General features: G+C 44.8%; 2 protein-coding genes and 1 long non-coding RNA gene across 3 annotated transcripts in view; 1 reads left to right on the top strand and 2 right to left on the bottom strand.

Moving 5' to 3' along the window:
• LOC311031960 (uncharacterized protein C12orf56-like) overlaps positions 1–20,074 on the top strand; it is a 93,828-nt gene that overhangs the window by 4,342 nt on the left and 69,412 nt on the right. The window lies entirely within an intron of this gene.
• The window catches only part of LOC311031959 (uncharacterized protein C12orf56-like), an 89,112-nt gene that overhangs the window by 43,207 nt on the left and 25,831 nt on the right, over positions 1–20,074 (bottom strand). The gene's annotated exons all lie outside the window — the stretch shown is intronic.
• On the bottom strand, positions 12,229–14,025 carry LOC311032006. Its single transcript, XR_014599134.1, has 4 exons — positions 13,880–14,025; positions 13,618–13,700; positions 12,727–12,742; positions 12,229–12,515 (listed from the first exon to the last, which is right to left on the bottom strand). It is a non-coding gene; the product is annotated as an uncharacterized lncRNA (long non-coding RNA).

Here is a 20,074-nt window from a genome sequence, read left to right as displayed (position 1 = left end):
AGCCGCTGCTCCTCCACATCGAGAGGAGCCAGTTGAGGTGGCTCGGGCATCTGCATCGGATGCCCCCTGGACGCCTCCCTCGGGAGGTGTTCCAGGCATGCCCCACCGGGAGGAGACCCCGAGGAAGACCCAGGACACGCTGGAGTGACTATGTCACCCGGCTGGCCTGGGAACGCCTTGGGGTCCTCCCGGAGGAGCTAGGGGAAGTGTCCGGGGAGAGGGAAGTCTGGGCGTCCCTGCTCAGGCAGCTGCCCCCGCGACCCGGTACTGGATAAGCGGAAGAAAATGGATGGATGGATGGATGGACATCCAGAGCAACAGATTGGTTTCTGACCATCACCTCTGATCATGTGACCTCTGATCATGTGACCTCTCATCATGTGACCTGCTTCTCTCTCTGTCTCAGCTGCTCCTCACATTTGTCCTTTCAGTGCTGAAATGATGAATCATCGACTGTAGAGTTGATCTGTTGACTTCTATAGTTTGTTAAATCAAAGTCCATTTTTAAGGTAAACATTAATAGTTTCAATAACGCACCACGTTAGAGCATTAGTTCTGTGAAAATCTCTTTCATAACCAAGAAAAATTGGTATTGAATCTGTAATCTTTCTAAATGAATCCAAATCAAATCACTCATTAGGGATTCTCTGCACTAGTAATATGAAAAGTGAATTTGTTTTCAAATATGATATCCAGTGTGGTATCGCTCTCTTCAAAGCAGCTCATCTGTAATACATATTTTTTTTTAAAGCAACACTTAAAGTGATGGTTCGGAGTAAAATGCACCCGAGGTCATTTCCACCATGACATCCAGCCAAATACCCCCTCGGAAGCATTTTTAGCGATGGTCAGCATTGGTCAAGATAGCCGCTATCAGCCGAATGGCTTAGTACTAGCGCTATGGTACAGGGGGTATATCTCGTAAATTACCCCACTAATAATGCATGGAATGTTACCAAAGTTCTGCAGTAGTACACATAGGGTCTGTACTCACAAGACGAGGCATTTGAAAGTTTGTAAGTACATCAGGAGTTTTTTTAAAAGAACACTTGCCTGATATGGTCTATCCTCTGCTGCTATGCTACCGCAGCGTAGACGCCACTTCTGTGTTTACCCAGCTGATGCCGTGACGTGAGTTTCACGCGAGAGTATGAAAAAGTTTTGCTGAGTTTTTATAAATGCTTGTATTATCAGGTCAACACATTTTTATAAATGCTTGTATTATCAGGTCAACAAGTGTTGACCTTTTTAAAATGTGTATTTCATCAGGACCATGGTGTGACAGCCAGGGCGTCGTATGGCAAGGTATGGCAGCTGCCACACATTGGCTCCAGGGGAAAATGTAAATGCTCGTGTTTTTTTTATACATTTATGGAATTACTCTGTATCAATTTGTATTGGTTATGATATTATTTAATACATATAAATGAACTACACATGTACATCAGAACATCACAATCGATTTCTCTAGATATTATCTTTCCCAACACTTGTACCCCCCCTCCATATCTTGAAATGATATGGAGGGGGGATACAACCTCACTCTGCTGACAACAGTGACTGGTGAGGCTCTCTGGGTCAACTGGAGCAGAGAAGAAGGATATTAGTGGATGTAAAACAGACGGACTCAGGCGTCCTCGTTTGACCCACTTCCAACTAGAAATGGAAGACGCTTTAATGTCAGTGTGTATCAGGAATATGACTGGGTTGAATATTCTATGCAAGAAGATGCAGTTTATTGCTTTGCATGCCGTCATCTTGGAGGAGCCTCAACTTTAACAGGTGACAGGAATGGACTGCGTGTGTTCATAGACACTGGAAACGAGTCAAACCCTACCTGCGGACCACTATGGGCGATGACAGGCTCACACACCTTATGTTAATGGCTGTTGAGCCTGCTGTCGTAAAATCACTGGACCCAGATTAACTTGTCAATGACTTTACTGGTTTGAGGCCTCGGCGTTATCCACTGATGGATTAATTCTGAAAGTTCATCTTAAGGTAAGATACACTACCCCAACATCTTATTAGTCTGTTTGAAAAAATATGATTTCTCTTTTCTTCTCCCTCCTCCGTCCCTCTCCTCTTTGCATTTGGACTTTAACAGTTTTTAAGTTGACCTGGTATGTTCACGTGATATTGTTGCAATTACATGGTGAATGAAGTGAACAGAATGAGTGAAATTGTGTTTGTCAGAAAGGCTACTACTGCTCTCTAACCCTGCCGCTTGCTATCCATGGTGCTGAAAACGGATGCGTAACGGCGCGTTTGACTGAATTGATTGATTGACGTGCGTAGTTAAGTGTTTGTGTCCATAGTTATTCAATTCAATTCAATAAATGTATTGCCATGTCAACAAGTTGATAGGAATTTGTCTTGGTACGACTCACAAACAAAAGTAACATGAAGGACAGACATCACAAGTACAGAGAACAGACAATGTACAACAAACAACAGACAATAAACAATACCAAGCAGACAATAGAACAATAGACCATACCCAACAGACAGTAAAACAGTAGACGGAGAAAGTGCGTAGTGCATACAGTTGTTAAAGTGCTGTTAACATATCTTTCAGTGCAAGTTCAGATTCCTGATAGCCAGAGGGTAAGTGCTGTCTCTGAACCGTGATGTGGAGGTCTTAATGCTCCTGTATCTTCTTCCTGATGGGAGAAGGTTAAAGAGGTGGTGAGCAGGGTGAGAGTGATCTGCTAGGATGTTTTTAGCCTTCCTAATTATTCTGGTGGAGAAGAGTGAGGAAAGTGAAGGGAGACTACAGCCTATGATTTTTGATGCTCTGCGTAATACTCTTTCCAGCCTAGTTTTGTCCTGAGCGGTTGTGTGACCGAACCAGACAAGCATGGAAAAAGTGAGCACGCTTTCAATAGTAGACGTATAAAAGTGGGTCATGGCAACTTGGCTGACTCTAAACTTTTTGAGCTGCCGCAGAAAGTGGAGTCGCTGGTGGGCTTTACTGATCTTAATATTAGTGTTGAGCTCCCATGATAGAGATTCATGGATGGATGTGTTAGCGCGATGTGAGTGAGACTGCATTGAAAAGAGTTAAAATGTTCCTAACCACACAGATAAGCTACATAGCAGACTTGTCACTTTTGCTGTGATTCTTTGCTGGACATGTTTATTGATTGATACTGTAGTTAAGTCATGTGACTAGTAACCTTGCCATACCTTAGCTTTGGCTGAATTGACGCCACTGACAGCTTGTGTGTCAGATTTCATTGTCTGGTTTATGCTAGTAGCATATCTGCTGGACAAGGGAGGCTTTCTACGTAAATAAACGTGATACAAATCCATTTAGTTTGAATGAACCTGATAAGAAGCGATCACATTCACCGAACCTAATGGAAAAAGTGATATTTTAAAGTCTTGTTGCTCATCGGCAATGTTTCACTTCAGATTTATTGATCCCGGAAGTTTGAATCTGTGAATATATTTCCAACTTTACCGAAGTGGCCGGAAAGTCCTTTTATGATGAAAATGTTGACGGTATTTTCATTTTAAATGCAACAAAAGCTTAAAGGTTGTGTTTGTTACTGTCCTTAGACTGTTGGGCGCGTCACCTGGACTTCCGTCCTGCCGGATGGCAGGCTAATCCTGAGGAGGGTCCCGGCTCCCGCCTCCTCCAGCAGCTCCTTGGGGAGCTCATCACCCAGGTTTTCCCCTCCCAAACCTTTTTCCACAGATTTACCTCCTACCTTCTTCTCTCTCTCCTCTTCCTCTTCAATCTCCTCTCTTACCTGCTCCCTTGCCTCCTCACCCGCCCAGCCCCCCCTTTTGTTTTTCCCCGTTCTCCCCCCTCGACCCCTTCTCTCCACCCCATTCTCTCCCCCGTGCCCCCCAGAACCAACTCTTTCTCAAGCTCCTCCCCCAGCACCTCCTCGTGTTCTACCTCCTTCTCCCCCCTCAGGCTCTTCCCTGGTCTCTCCCCCATGCTCTGCCCCGTGCCAGAAAAGGAGCCTCGGACTCCTCTAGCTCGTGATCTTCCGACCAAGATCACACTTAGAACAGCGTTAGCTAGTTTAGCTGCGACAGCCTCAGCCCCTAGCTTGTCACCTGTCTCCTCCACCTCACAGCCCCTAGATAGTCTTAAAGAATTTAGGCGGATCTCAGCGGGCCCGGAGCTAAAGTGGGTTAAGAACATGCGGGCCCTTTTGCGAGAGAGGAAACAACAGCTTAGCGTAGGGCGTAAAAGAGCTGCTGGACAGCTGGGAGGCAGCCCTCCTAAGAAGCTCCGGGTGGTCTAGTGTTTTCTAGTTTGTTTTGGGTGACCCACTTAGTGGCCATGCGTCAACAAAATGGCCTGTAATGTCCCGTCCCGTGATGTCCTGTACCGTCCTGTTCCATTTATTTTGACATCTTTTCTGAACCCCCTTGAAGAAGCGTAGTAGCTGTTGCTTGTGGATTCTCTGCCTCCGTGCTGAGTCTCGTTGGGCCGCGCTGTCTCCGGGGCTCCTCCTTGCTCCAGCAATGACAGAAATGGCGTGCCGTCTCCTCGTAGTCCTTCCGACGCGGGCTGTGCCTGGTGAGCTGCTCCCACGTCGTCAACCGCAGGTGTGGAGAGTGCCGCTGCTCCCCCGCTGACGTTGCGCGCATGCGTGGACACTGCCGCAGATTCCCCGCCATCGGCCTGCTTCTCCCTCGTCCGCGTAGTCGGTCCCTGGGTTGTCCCGCATGGCGTCAAGCAGGTCCTTCAGTTGCAAAAGCACAGACATGCCTTCGTCCTTTTTCTCTAATAAATCATAGCGCTCACCAAAGTGTATAACGTGCTTCTCCAGTGCACGGCGAGTTTTACCCGTAATGTCTGCTGAGTCATTGCCCGCAATGTGACAGCTCTCACAAACTCGGTGCAGTTCTTTCATGGTAAATCCAATCAACTTTTCTTCTATTTCCAGAAGAAACTCTTCACGGTGCTCTAACATCTTGCTGTTCGGGACTTACGCGTTCGTGACTCGATAACACTCCGGAAGAAAACAATAAAACGGCTCCGTGTAGCACTAGCTAGACTGTACCTGTTAGCTCTGTTAGCTCAGCTACCTCGCGTCCATTGCTCTCACATACCGGGGTTTTACCGGGCTTTTTTTTTCTCCGAGTTCCGTGGTCTTTCGCTGCAAAATAATCCTTTTCTTGATCTCTCATCCCAGCGGTGCCTCCAAATTGTTACACCACTCAGAAGACGACCGTAGTAGTGGTGTATAAAAGTTCAATTTTATTGCTTTGTAGCAAAGACCAACAACAGCAAGTTTACGGGTGCAGTCGAATAGTCAAAAAATAAGGTCCTATCTCCTATTCCTTGACCTGTGGGGAAAACGTCACAGGGTCAAGGAAAGGCGATAGGAGAACTCAAAAGGACTTAGGAAAAGTCGGCCGCGGTGCTCAGAGAATCCGACCGGACTTTCACTAAGCTACGTCATTATAACGTGGCCGCTGATGATTGACAGCTGATGATCGGCACCGGTGATTGACGTGCGTCTGCGCTGGAGAAACTACAATAATGGACTACAAAAAGCGCATCGTCCACTTCTCCACATGTTGTTGGTTTTATAAACAGCTGGTTCACTGACCGGCTTCAGGTCCAGCAGCTCCTCCTTCCTGTTTGACCGTTTGCTGTATTTACATTTCATTTGTGGTTTTAGTTTCGTTTTTTGTCAAGTTTGTAACATGATTGAAATAAATAAAAAAAATACCATTCAATTATCACTCTCCACACACATTTATCAACACAATTCCAATGACTATATGTCTGCATGAAAGTAACTGTTAAATATGCAAATGCAAATATCGTTTGTTTTCATGAACGGCCGAGGTGTGTGGCACTTTAAATGTTGCTCTCGCAAAGAATTGTGGGTCGGCGTAATCTCCTTTCCTTTCCTATAGGAAGGTCCGTTGCATCCTATGCTAAAGGAGCTCTGAAAGGAAGCATTGGAGCTCCTTTCCTTTGCATTTAGAGAATCCGAACGGCTCTTATCATGGCGGCCACTTGTTTACTTCCGGGTCACTTCTTCAGTTAGGAACCTTCCTAAGCAAAAAAGACTTTTCGACTGCACCCCAAGTCTACGTCACCCTGTGCGCACAATCCTCTTCTTCTACGTCCCTTACCCCAATTCACATCTCATGAAGCCCCCTACTGGCGAGGTGAAGAAATACACAACTCACAACAACAACATGGGCCCTAGTTTCGTGGCGCAGCGCAGGGTGGCGGAGGGTGGCGGAGTTGGCGTAATGCAAGTTTCGACCCGCGCAGCCTTGTGCACGGTCAGTTTGCAGTTTGGTGGATCGCCTGCGCCAAGATGGGTGTGGCGGCGCAGCAGGGGGAGGCGTCACAGATTCAGCTTGGTGCAGCGGAAGTTTTGTGGCAAAAAGCCTCACCGAGACTTCGCCAAAAGCCCGCCAGCTCAAACCTGGTCTACTCTTGGCGTAAGGCGCAAATAAAGTCCATTCATTCAAGGCAAATTACAGCTGTTTGTGTAGTGGCAGTTTGGCTGACCTGCTCACAGTGCGCACACGTCACCGAGACCTCACAGGCAGGTTTCCACAGTTCCAGGCACATTTAAATGCAAGAAATAATCACAACAAACACTATTTAATGCAACTAATTGAATCAACACGTGAATTTATATCTATATCTATTGTCCCGTCACATCTGACGTCAGATCAAAGGCGGATGGCACGCGTAACGGAAACTCAGCCTCTCGACCAAAACATCTCCCTCTCTCTCTCCTGTTTTTCATATCTATCCACTGCTGCTAATAAAATGCGTCTATGCCTGAAAAAATCTTTAAAAAAAATACAGCAGCTCGTGCCTGGTTTCGCGCCTCAGCAGCCTGTTGTCCGTGTCCGTGGAGAAACGCGCAACAGCGAGCTGGAACCGGAGTTGGGGCTGCAGCTGGTCTGAGCGGCAGGCGAGGTCCCGGTGTCCCGCCGTTCTGGTGTTGGACGGGGAATCCGGTGCAGCTGTGGAGTGCAGATGATGAAGACGGTGATGATGATGATGAATGGCCCGGCCGGCTTGTCTATTATGTCTCCTGCTGTGCGCCCTGACCCTGCTTTGTGATAGACATGCCTAAAATGTGCCTACAATTTCTATAGTGATATAATATCGGAATTATAATTATTATGACTATAGGCACGCACAGCACGTGATGCGCATGGTGGGAGGCGGCGCTGCTTCTGTCATCGGGTTGTCAAGTGACGAAACTTGCACTGAACCTCGCCTGGCACATTAAAGGTGAGGAGAGGAGCTCATTTGATTGGTGAAGATCTGAATCGGCTGTGTTAATCCCACTCCACGCCTTGTCTCCTCCTCGTCTCCCACTCACGCCTTCTCCTCCCTCTTTCCCACTTGCGCGGGTGGGAGTGACGGGAGGAGTGCCTGCGCTAGCCTGCGTGGTGCACGAAACTTGCAAAGTCCAGGCGGACCAGGCGGACCCAACAGGTCACAGATAAACTATGGGTTCACGCTGAGGTAACTAAACTATCTTGTCTCACTACAATACTTCTTTCGCTCTTCCCTCCTTACTTCTTTTACACTCTCTGTCCACATATACTGTATTTATGGCTTCTTCTTTGAGTTATTGTTCCTCTCTTGCCTTTGGCAATTCTTCCTAATTTCCTTGCCTTCTCTCCTCCCTTACTTTTCATCTCTCTATATTTTGTGTTCTTTATTCTCACTTTATTCTCTGTTTGACACTTTTTATACCACACCTCCGGTTCTGAAAAATGAAGTCAATGCTGAAGTGCCTTTAAGTTGAATTCTCTCTGCTGAACCTCAGGGCGCTACTCCTCTGGTTGCAAAATAAGGGCCCTATTTTCGTGGCGCAGCGCAGGGCGGCGGAGGGTGGCGGAGCCGGCGCAATGCAAGTTTCGACCCGCGCAGCCTTGCGCACCGTCACTTTGGCAGTTTGGTGGATCGCCTGCGCCAAGATGGGTGTGGCGGCGCAGCAGGGGGAGGCGTCACAGATTCAGCTTGCCGTAGCGGAAGTTTCGTGGCAAAAAGCCTCGCCGAGTGCGCTGAAAGCTCGCCAGCTCCAACCTGGTCTACTTTCGGCGCAAGGCGTAAATAAAGTCCATTCATTCAAGGCGGATCACAGCTGGCGGAGTGGAAGTTTGGCTGACGGCGCGCAGTGCGCACACATCACCGAGACCTCACAGGCAGGTTTCCACAGTTCCAGGCACATTTAAATGCAATAAATAATCACAACAAACACTATTTAATGCAACTGATTGAATCAACACGTGAATTTATATCCATATAGATTGTCCCGTCACGTCTGACGTCAGATCAAAGGCGGATGGCACGCATAACGGAAACTCAGCCTCTCGGACCAAAACATCTCCCTCTCTCTCTCCTGTTTTTTATAATATCGGCATTGTTATTATTATGATACGCGCGCACAGCGCGTGATGCGCGTGGTGGGAGCGGCGGCGCTGCTTCTGTCATCGGGTTGTCAAGTGACGGAACTTGCACTGAACCTCCCCTAACGCATTAAAGGAGAGGAGAGGAGCTCATTTGATTGGTGAAGATCTGAATCGGCTGTATTAATCCCAGTCCACGCCTCGTCTCCTCCCTCTTTCCCACTTGCGCCGGTGGGCGAGACGGGCGATAACACTTCTTATATATTGTCAATGTTTTTTACAGATCACACCAAAACATAAATGAGAGATTCACTGATACTGACTGATATCACTGGATTGGGAACAGTGGCGGTTAGTCAATAAAGGGCGCTAGGGTGCTGCCTCCTGTCCTACATGAACAAGTATCAATAGCCCTTCATTGTATAGTAAGTAAGTGACCCGGCCGAGGGTCAGACTGAACCAATCAGATTGAACAAAAGGTGGAGCAGTCCAAGTTGGGAGTGTTTACCGCTCTCCGCAGCAGAGAAATTAGACCCACCATGCACTAATATTTTAACAAACAGCAAATGTTGGAGGGTCCGAATTACTTTTTTTAAAAGGTGTGGGTTGCTGACCCCCACCCTTAAAATATATGGTGACGGCGCCCATGGATGTAATAAATTAGAGTGTGGCTCTGCTGGAGATCCTCATCACAACTCCGATGATGACAGTTTCCTTCCTCAGGAACACAATGTCTTACACTGACCATGCTCTGGAACAGAAACATATCAGGTAGATCCTGCACTTTGACCATAGAGTCACTGAAAACAATTTCTGCATGTGTGCTTAAGCGTACCCCACTGGTGATAATAAGTAATAGTTTGCGTACCTACAAAAGTGTCTCTACATGTCAGCCCTGTGATAGACTGGTTACCTGTCTGTGTCTACATGTCGGCCCTGTGATAGACTGGTTACCTGTCTGTCTCTACATGTCTCCCTGTGATAGACTGGTTACCTGTCTGTCTCTACATGTCGGCCCTGTGATAGACTGGTTACCTGTCTGTCTCTACATGTCTCCCTGTGATAGACTGGTTACCTGTCTGTCTCTACATGTCAGCCCTGTGATAGACTGGTTACCTGTCTGTCTCTACATGTCGGCCCTGTGATAGACTGGTTACCTGTCTGTCTCTACATGTCAGCCCTGTGATAGACTGGTTACCTGTCTGTCTCGTCAGCCGTGTGATAGACTGGTTACCTGTCTGTCTCTACATGTCTCCCTGTGATAGACTGGTTACCTGTCTGTCTCTACATGTCTCCCTGTGATAGACTGGTTACCTGTCTGTCTCTACATGTCGGCCCTGTGATAGACTGGTTACCTGTCTGTCTCTACATGTCTCCCTGTGATAGACTGGTTACCTGTCTGTCTCTACATGTCAGCCCTGTGATAGACTGGTTACCTGTCTGTCTCTACATGTCGGCCCTGTGATAGACTGGTTACCTGTCTGTCTCTACATGTCAGCCCTGTGATAGACTGGTTACCTGTCTGTCTCGTCAGCCGTGTGATAGACTGGTTACCTGTCTGTCTCTACATGTCTCCCTGTGATAGACTGGTTACCTGTCTGTCTCTACATGTCAGCCCTGTGATAGACTGGTTACCTGTCTGTCTCTACATGTCAGCCCTGTGATAGACTGGTTACCTGTCTGTCTGTCTCCCTGTGATAGACTGGTTACCTGTCTGTCTCTACATGTCGGCCCTGTGATAGACTGGTTACCTGTCTGTCTCTACATGTCAGCCCTGTGATAGACTGGTTACCTGTCTGTCTCTACATGTCAGCCCTGTGATAGACTGGTTACCTGTCTGTCTGTCTCCCTGTGATAGACTGGTTACCTGTCTGTCTCTACATGTCGGCCCTGTGATAGACTGGTTACCTGTCTGTCTCTACATGTCAGCCCTGTGATAGACTGGTTACCTGTCTGTCTCTACATGTCGGCCCTGTGATAGACTGGTTACCTGTCTGTCTCTACATGTCAGCCCTGTGATAGACTGGTTACCTGTCTGTCTCTACATGTTTTTAAGATCAATCTTATTTGTATGTGTGTGTGTGTGTGTGTGTGTGTGTGTGTGTGTGTGTGTGTGTGTATGTGTGTGTGTGTGTGTGTGTGTGTGTGTGTGTGTGTGTGTGTGAGTGTGTGTGTGTGCATGTGTGTGCATTTATATGTGCTGGGGTTGGGGCCTTGGGTGGGGTAGGGCGGGATGGGGGTTGTTTTTAAAACATGTAAAGCACTTTGTGCTACATTTTCAAATGTATGAAAAGTGCTTTAAAAATAAAGTTATTATTATTATTATTACATGTCTCCCTGTGATAGACTGGTTACCTGTCTGTCTCTACATGTCTCCCTGTGATAGACTTGTTACCTGTCTGTCTCTACATGTTTCCCTGTGATAGACTGGTTACCTGTCTGTCTCTACATGTCGGCCCTGTGATAGACTGGTTACCTGTCTGTCTCTACATGTCTCCCTGTGATAGACTGGTTACCTGTCTGTCTCTACATGTCGGCCCTGTGATAGACTGGTTACCTGTCTGTCTCTACATGTCTCCCTGTGATAGACTGGTTACCTGTCTGTCTCTACATGTCAGCCCTGTGATAGACTGGTTACCTGTCTGTCTCTACATGTCGGCCCTGTGATAGACTGGTTACCTGTCTGTCTCTACATGTCAGCCCTGTGATAGACTGGTTACCTGTCTGTCTCGTCAGCCGTGTGATAGACTGGTTACCTGTCTGTCTCTACATGTCTCCCTGTGATAGACTGGTTACCTGTCTGTCCCTACATGTCAGCCCTGTGATAGACTGGTTACCTGTCTGTCTCTACATGTCAGCCCTGTGATAGACTGGTTACCTGTCTGTCTGTCTCCCTGTGATAGACTGGTTACCTGTCTGTCTCTACATGTCGGCCCTGTGATAGACTGGTTACCTGTCTGTCTCTACATGTCAGCCCTGTGATAGACTGGTTACCTGTCTGTCTCTACATGTCAGCCCTGTGATAGACTGGTTACCTGTCTGTCTCTACATGTATTGTATACTTTTTACTGTATACTTTATGACAGAAACAGTACTGAGCAGAATCACACTGTTTGAACCAATCTACATTACTTAAAGTCCATTCTTTAGACCTGCAGCTTATCTAATGGAGAATTAGATACGGTATCACTTTAAGACACATTTACATGATCAGGTTCTAAGCATGCAGCTTTAATGTGTCTAAAAGTTAACATGACAGTAACTCTTGTTCAACAGAAGAGAACGGAAGGAGACAATGTCTGTTTGTTTTTAACTGGTTACTAGCTGGACTTCTTCCCTGGTTGTCGTTCTAATACAGTACTAACAAGACGCTTCTCCTGGGGGCTAAGCCCCCCCTGCCTTTAAATCCTAGTGACGTCCCGGGGTTGAAGCACAGGAGGGTAGCTAGTTACATTTTGTTCCTCATGTTGCTCATTTTGTGTGATGACACTTTTGTGTGGAGATTTTCAGCGTGGGTTTTCTCCGGCGTCCTCCCACAGTCCAAAGACGTGCACGTTTGGTTAGTTGAAAACTTGAAGTTGCCTGTTGCTGTGAATGTGAGCATCAATGGTTGTCTCTCTCTGTGTCAGGCCTGTGATAGGCTGGCAACCTGTCCAGCATATACCTTCACCCTGCCTGGGATCGGCTGTTACCATGGTTACAGATGATGCAAAGATGGATGTTGGTATTTTTGCTGGAGCCTCTTGAGTGTGTTACGAGTAAAGATCCACTATTTGTGGTGCTTGAGTGATTGCTTTCAGGATTTAAAGAGAATTTTGACAAATATATTAAAACATTTCAAGAAAATGGAAATAATTAGATTTTTTAGAATGCTTATTTATTCATGACACCATTCTCACCAACCACTTCAAAATTCCTTATTTACCAAGTAAGCACATTTTTATTTTCAACAAAAGGTTGCTGCAGTTGACATTTCTGATGTTGAACAGCGAGAAGCAGGAATTTTCAGTGAATTGGCTCCTTCAGTCTAGTCAGAAGGAGTCTGGTCTGGGTCGTAATCAACTGAACGCTTGTCCAGCTGCTCTTGCTGAACTTCAGCACAGCACCCACACCCATGGTTGGCATTGACCCCTTGATTAGTCCTGGTGGACGAAGAGAGAAGATTCAGCAGCAGAAAATAATATTGTGAGAAGAGAAGAAGTTGGAGTAGTATTGTTTGTACTAGTAGTATTAGTTGTATCACATTTACTTCCACAATAACATGAATGTCGCATTAAGTTTAGTATTTATAGTAACAATAGTAGTTTCTTAGTTGAAAAGGACAATAACAATGGTAGAAACAGAAGTACTTACCCATGGTGTGAGTGACCTAAATAGAGAAGAGAACAAAAAGATTTTGTTATCTCTTGATGTTTAATCACAGAAAAACAGTAACAATGTCCCTGTAACATTTCTGTTTGTAGTGCAGAGTAATCAGTATGATCACATGGTGGAGGTTAATAGACATTCATTACTAATGCACAAGTCACATAACGGTACATTCATTTGAGATTAACGATGTACTTTTTTACGATGATCACTTTAAGTTGACAAAAAGAAAAAATACATTAATAATACTAAAAATGGATACCCTTATGCATTTTCTCATAGACTTCTATATAATCTGACTTATTTTTGCAACCAGAGGAGTTGCCCCCTGCTGGTCGTTTGAGAGAATGCTCTTCTGCTTTGGCTTTACTTTTCAGACCCAGATGTTACCTCCTGCTATGGACACACCTCTGCCTCCACTCTTAAACCCTTAGATTCAGTTCATCAGTCTGCCCTATGATGTATTACTGGTGACAGTTATTCCACTCATTGTGTCAACACTTTCTATTTAGTTATGAAGCCCTTGATGGCAACAAGCCATCATGTATCACTTCCTTATTAAATTGGTTGGTAATTGAAGTTATCGGCTAATGCTTGCAGTCCTGCGTTCAAACACTACATTTGGAAAGTGCTTTTAGTTTGTGTGCTCATACTGGAAACATTTTAAAATGTTCCCTCTGTGTTTGTGTTCTCTTTTATTGCACTCTTGACATCATTGAAAATGATTCCTCGAGAATTAAATGAAGATTGATTGAATGAAAATGGTAAACCTGCCAACAATTTGATGTCAGGGTAACCCATTATTTGACCAACATGAACTTTTCTAGATTTTTTGTGTCAAAATATTTTCTAATAATATAGATTCTACAACTGTACCTCCACGGAAAAGGAACCCCTCTCCGGGTTCAGCCATCAGGACGACCATGGACAACACAAGAAAGAGCGCGATGCACTTCATCCTGGAAAACAAGAACAAACATATGACAGAGGCCACAGTTAATGACTTTAACGAACAAAGTTGTTCATTTTTACTACTGTTATCATACAGGTTTTAGGCCAGAATACATATCATTTTAACAGATGTCTGACTGTCCTGATCATACCGTCAGTAAATGAGGAATACATATTTAGTTCTTACCTTTCTTTGAGTCGAAGTATACAGGAGTCTTTCAAAGAGAACTTGAATGAGCAATGTGATGCAAATCTGTGTGATGGTCCAGTACATCCATGTCTCTTTTTATAGCAATGGATGAACTCCTCTACTCATTGTTTACCCAGAATTTGGCAATCCAGGAAGGTAAACCAAACGCAGTATCATTGCATGTTGCAATGTGGTGGCAAATGTCTGATCTGTCATCTTTCCAAAGAAACTGAAAAAGACTGCCTTCTGACTTTTTTTTCTAAGTTCATAACAGTTTTTCAGTGTTTTTTCCTTTTCCTGCTTGCATAGTTTTGTCTTTGTTCTGAATCAGAAGTTTAAAAGAATGAAAAACTGTATAAGACTTGAGGCCAAAATACAGCATGAGGTGAAATGGACAGGTGGAGTTCTACAACTATGATTAGTTACTGTAGTTAGAGTTATTGTAGATCGACCTGCTAATCTGACCGGTTCAGGAATCTAATTAGTAGTTGCAGCAGAAGCTGAGACACACGGCTAATGGAGGCAGTTAATATAAGATAAAGCCATTTGTTGCCATATTGCTGCAACTTAAATTCATAGTCCTCAGAATCATAATCAATCAAATTCAAACACACAGGCATGATACAAATACTTTTACGCCATAATTGAAATTTGATTTCAGACACGGAACTGTTGACAATTTATTATATAATGGAAATACTCTGCATTGTTATTCCTTTGAGAATTTGAGGTGGAAAAGACGCGGTGCCATCCAAACAGAATCATTTGATGCTCTATTATTGTGCTTCAGGAGGGAGAAGAACTGGAATATGGCTATTTGAAGGAATTCATTATTAAAAAAAAAATGGATCATAATATGATAACTGAATTTCTATTAAATCATTTTTAGGGCCATTTGCTCCCATATTGCTGCAATTTAAATGTGTGGTCCTTTCCAGAGTCATAATTTAGTCAAATCCAAAAACACAGGCATGATACAACTATTTTTTATTTAGTGTGACTCCGTTTCCGAGGAGATCATTGTGACATGGATTTATGACTAAAGGGGCCGACCTGGCAGAGGCCCAGGGGCCCAAATTGTCAGGGGCCCCCTGGCCTTCACCTACAAAACATGACTCAAAGAGGCACATACCAACCAGGAAGAGGATTGAAATGGCCACAAGAAAACAACAAAGAGATGAAAAACAACTAAAAACGGGGCAAACTGCCAAAGACAAAGATGAACTACAAAAGTGACACTAACCCATGACAAAGACACAAAATGACCACAAAAAGACAAAATGAAACTGAAAATAAACTCAAAATGACCACAAAGATTCACAGAGTGACCACAAAGAGAAACACAATAAATACAAAGAGTCTCAAAAAACTGGCAAACATTCACAGACAAAAATAACTACAAACACAATTCAAAACTGACAACAGAAAGCAATTGCACCATCGACCAAAAAAACCTCCTCTAAAGTAAATGGTGCAGTTTTTTCCCTGCTATTTAAAGGGCACTTTAATGATGTAGTAATCTGCATGGGCAGGTCTGGGGTGGATATCTTCAGCACCAAACATTTCATTTCCTGCATTCTGGTGATTTGTTTATGGATGTCAAGGAAAACACAAAATCCTCCGACACACACTCGGAGGTTTTCACCCACACGTTTATTTCGAGTGAATTGTGTCAGGATGATGGTTTTCTTATCTTTTTCGGTTGACAATCATCTGACACAAGTTCAGGTGTGTATACTTCTGTGAATGAAACCCCTTCATGTTATTTCTGCAGTTTCCATTGGTTTTGGTATTGATTCAGGATTTAAAAAGACGACTTGTTGCTAACAGCTTTGGGTTCCACATACCGAAGTAAACTGAGCATTTCTCAGGAAAGTGGTGCGTTTGCTTGTAACTGGAACCGCCCCTCTTTTTTGACATTAATATAAAATTATAACTTGCATCTTGGGATTTTAAGATAGCATTGTAAAAACAAAACAAAAACAAAATAGTACTTCTATGTTCTTACCTATAGCACTTTGATCATAGCACTGTTGTTCTTACGGTATGTTTGCTGAACAGCTACTATTGTTGTCATAGAAACTTATTATGGTAATGGTCATCACCAAACTTTAAAAGAGCCATCCACATTTTAGAGTGCAGCCTGGGTAGCCTTAGCCTTAATAATATTTGCACGGAACAACCAGCATGTGATGAAGCTAATAGCAAGACATGGATTACAGTTCTGGGTGAAATGTCTGAAAGGAGGCTTGCATATTGAAAACAATAGTGCATCAAGAATGGAACCTTGAGGAACACACCAATTAAATTGAACTACAGAGGATTTTACTACAGAAGTACAGTAGGTCATTAGCTTTTAACAAGGGCTAAAACCTGATTGAAAAATGTCTCATAAAGGATTCGACTTGTGGAATAATACTCACTTCATGCTGATTTAAACTTGAGTTCAATTTTTTTTTTTTTTTTAAAAGAAGAAAAGATCTATTGTATGAACTTTGTTGTGAAATTGTTGTTTTTCAGGAGCTCGGCCTGGCCCCTTAGTTCCAGTGAAAGGAACTCTGTATGCTTCAGCATACCAAGAGATGTTGGACAATTCCATGATCCCAACTTTGTAGGAACAGTTTGGGGATGGCCCCTTCCTGTTCCAACATGACTGTGCACCAGTGCACAAAGCTAGGTCAAACAAATGCACTTTGGAAGAATGGTCAAAAAGTCCCATAAACACACTCCTAAACCTAATAGAGGTTATAGCTGCAAAAGGTGGACCGACGTCATATTAAACCCTATGGGCCCTAGTTTCTTAGACCAGGCGCAGTCAGCACGCAGCGCACTTGCGACACACCGACGGGGTGTGTCCACCTGGACTTTGGCTAGCGCAGGCACTCCTCCCGTCCCGCCCACCCGCGCAAGTGGGAAAGAGGGATGAGAAGAAGGCGTGAGTGGGAGACGAGGAGGAGACAAGGGGCCCTAGTTTCGTAGACTAGGCGTAGTCAGCGTGCAGCGCACGTGCGCCACGCCGACGGGGTGTGTCTGCCTGGACTTTGCAAGTTTCGTGCACCGCACAGGCTCGCGCAGGCACACCTCCCGTCCCGCCCACCCGCGCAAGTAGGCGCGTTTCGAATCAAGCATGCGCATGCATTTGCCTCGCAAAACCAGGCATTCTGGGAAAAAAACGTCACAAAAGCTGGTGATAACTTCCCTTTGCGACATATCACGTAACTTTAAAAACTCGCGGTATCTCCTGGGTACGTCCCTCCGCATGCTTTTCTCTGCAGATGGTCTGAAATAAGTGCGGACATAAGACACTCCCCTCAACGTTGCCCTAGTTGGTTAGAATTATCACGTGGTATTTCCCACGTGAGAAAATTCCTCAGCCTCCGTCAACAACTGGACTTCAAATGCCTCGGCTCGAGTTTGTCAGCGACGAAGAAAGCCAGCGCCACTGGGTAGACCATATTCTTTGTGCAAAGTCTGTGAAGTTTCCCCTGGCGCGATAGTTTTTGTTATGTATATGATTATTAATAAAGTTTAAATTAAAAAAAAAGTCTGTGAAGTGCACCTGTGTCCGACTTGACGTGGTGGGAACTTGACGTGTTTATGAGGAGTTCCGGCGGTAACGCTCAAGTCTCGTGCATGCATAGACGCAAATGCATGCGATCCGAAACGCAGCCAATGGGAAAGAGGGAGGAGAAGAAGGCATGAGTGGGAGACGAGGAGGAGACGAGGCGTGGACTGGGATTAATACAGCCGATTCAGATCTTCACCAATCAAATGAGCTCCTCTCCTCACCTTTAATGCGTTAGGGGAGGTTCAGTGCAAGTTTTATCACTTGACAGCCCGATGACAGAAGCAGCGCCGACGCTCCCACCACGCGCATCACGCACTGTGCGTGCGTATAGTCATAATAATTATAATGCCGATATTATATCACTATAGAAATTGTAGGCACATTTTAGGCATGTCTATCACAAAGCAGGGTCAGGGCGCACAGCAGTAGACATAATAGTGGCGAGAACCCGGTGCCTGCACGAGCCGGCTGGACCATTCATCATCATCATCACCGTCTTCATTAGAGCTGTGTTGAAAAAATCGATTTTCCGATTTTTAATCGATTCGCATATTAATGACCGATTATCGATTCGTACGTCCAAAGATCGATTTTTTTTTTTTTTTTTTTTTTTTTTTTAATATTTTTTTGAGGCATAGACGCCTTTTATTAGCAGTGGATAGATCGGAAACATGAGGAGAGAGAGAGGGGATGTGACATGCAGCAAAGGACCTCCGGCCGGGATTCGAACCGGGGTCGGCTGCGTATGTACGTTCGTACATGGCATGCGCTCTAACCACTCCGCCAACTGCGCGCCAAAGATCGATTTTTTTTAATTAAAATTATTTTCTACATTTCCCTCAGTGAACTGTTCTGTTCTTATGTTCGCACTTTAAAGAAAAATGCTCAACGTTTACATTTTATACTTCCAGTTTCTGTACTTTGGTAGCAACCGCTTTTGGGTGAATTCTTAATTATTTTCAAGCATAATAATAATGCACTGGTTAGTGTCCCAGTAGGAATCCACTGTTGCAGATATAGTCACCTCAATGATGTCCTCCATTTATTGTCCTGAATTATCTTTCTTGAAGGTAGATTGACCCTTAACCTTTTCATCAGTCTTCCAGCCATCAGTAACTACCAATACTTGTAAGATTTGCTGTTTAATATTGATATAATACTAGTTTTAATATGTTGCTTCTCTACACAGTCATGAAGTGAAGGAAACGGTTCAAATACATTTTTCATTTTTAATAACATTAACCCCCGGATCGAATCGAAATCGGATCGAATCGGAAATCAGATCAAAATCGTATCGAATCGGATGGAATCTGAGAAAATCGGAAAAAATCGATTCTGAAACTTAAAAATCGGAATCGAATCGATTCTTGAAATTTGAATCGAAACCCAGCTCTAGTCTTCATCATCTGCGCTCCACAGCTGCACCGGATTCCCCGTCCAACACCAGAACGGCGGGACCCCGGGACCTCACATGCCGCTCAGACCAGCTGCAGCCCCAACTCCGGTTCCAGCTCGCGGCAATGTTTCCATGGACACGGACAACAGGCTGCCGAGGCGCGAGACCAGGCGAGCTGCTGTATTTTTTTAAAGATTTTTTCAGGCATAGATGCATTTTATTAGCAGTGGATAGATATGAAAAACAGGAGCGAGAGAGGGAGATGTTTTTTTCAGCTGTGTTAATTCATTCAGGCTCAGTTTCCGTTACCCGTGCAATCCGCCTTTGATCTGACGTCAGATGTGACGGGACAATCTATATAGATATAAATTCACGTGTTGATTCAGTTAGTTGCATTAAATAGTGCTTGTTGTGATTATTTATTGCATTTAAATGTGCCTGGAACTGTGGAAACCTGCCTGTGAGGTCTTGGTGACGTGTGCGCACTGCGCGCTGGTGAGCCAAACTGCCACTCCGCCAGCTGTAATTCGCCTTACGCCAAGAGTAAACCAGGTTGGAGCTGGCGGGCTTTCGGCGCAGTCAGAAACTTCCGCTGCACCGTGCGCAAGGCTGCGCTGGTTGAAACTTGCATTACGCCGGCTCCGCCACTCTGCGCCACGAAACTAGGGCCCTATAGATTACGAATGGGATGTCACTTGAGTTCATATGTGAGTCAAGGCAGGTGAGCGAGTATGTAGTAAGTGTATATATATATATATATATATATATATATATATATATATATGAAAAGTAATATACCTTATAATGATGATGGATACCTATAATGCAGAACTTGCGTGCCAAGTAGAGCAGCTTCTACATTTCTTCCTCTTTCTCTGTTATGAAATTCAGTGGGTTTGAAGAAGAAGAAGGTGACTCACGATGATCAAGGCAACATACTTGTCTAGACTAGAGTGAATCTTGATCAAGACCAGATTATAATCATGGTGTTCATAGTGTATAGTGCTGATCTGACTGTGCGGTGGCCAGACAACACAGTCTGACACCCAGCACGTCAAAAACCGACGCTTGGTCAGGGGCCTTTGGCGTTAGTTACTGACTAAAAGGGTCTCCTTCAACGTACAAACCCGACGCCTTTCAACTCATTCCAATGTAATCCCATCCGCGGCGATATTTGAAGCTCAGAGCGAGTGCCCGAGCCGTCCATTCATTCAGTATTAACCCGACC

The sequence above is a fragment of the Eutrigla gurnardus genome, assembly GCF_963514095.1.
Source record: "Eutrigla gurnardus genome assembly, chromosome: 21".
Lineage (NCBI taxonomy): Eukaryota > Metazoa > Chordata > Actinopteri > Perciformes > Triglidae > Eutrigla > Eutrigla gurnardus.
Note: the sequence above shows the minus strand (reverse complement) of the source record. Positions and strands in the feature narration are given on the sequence as shown.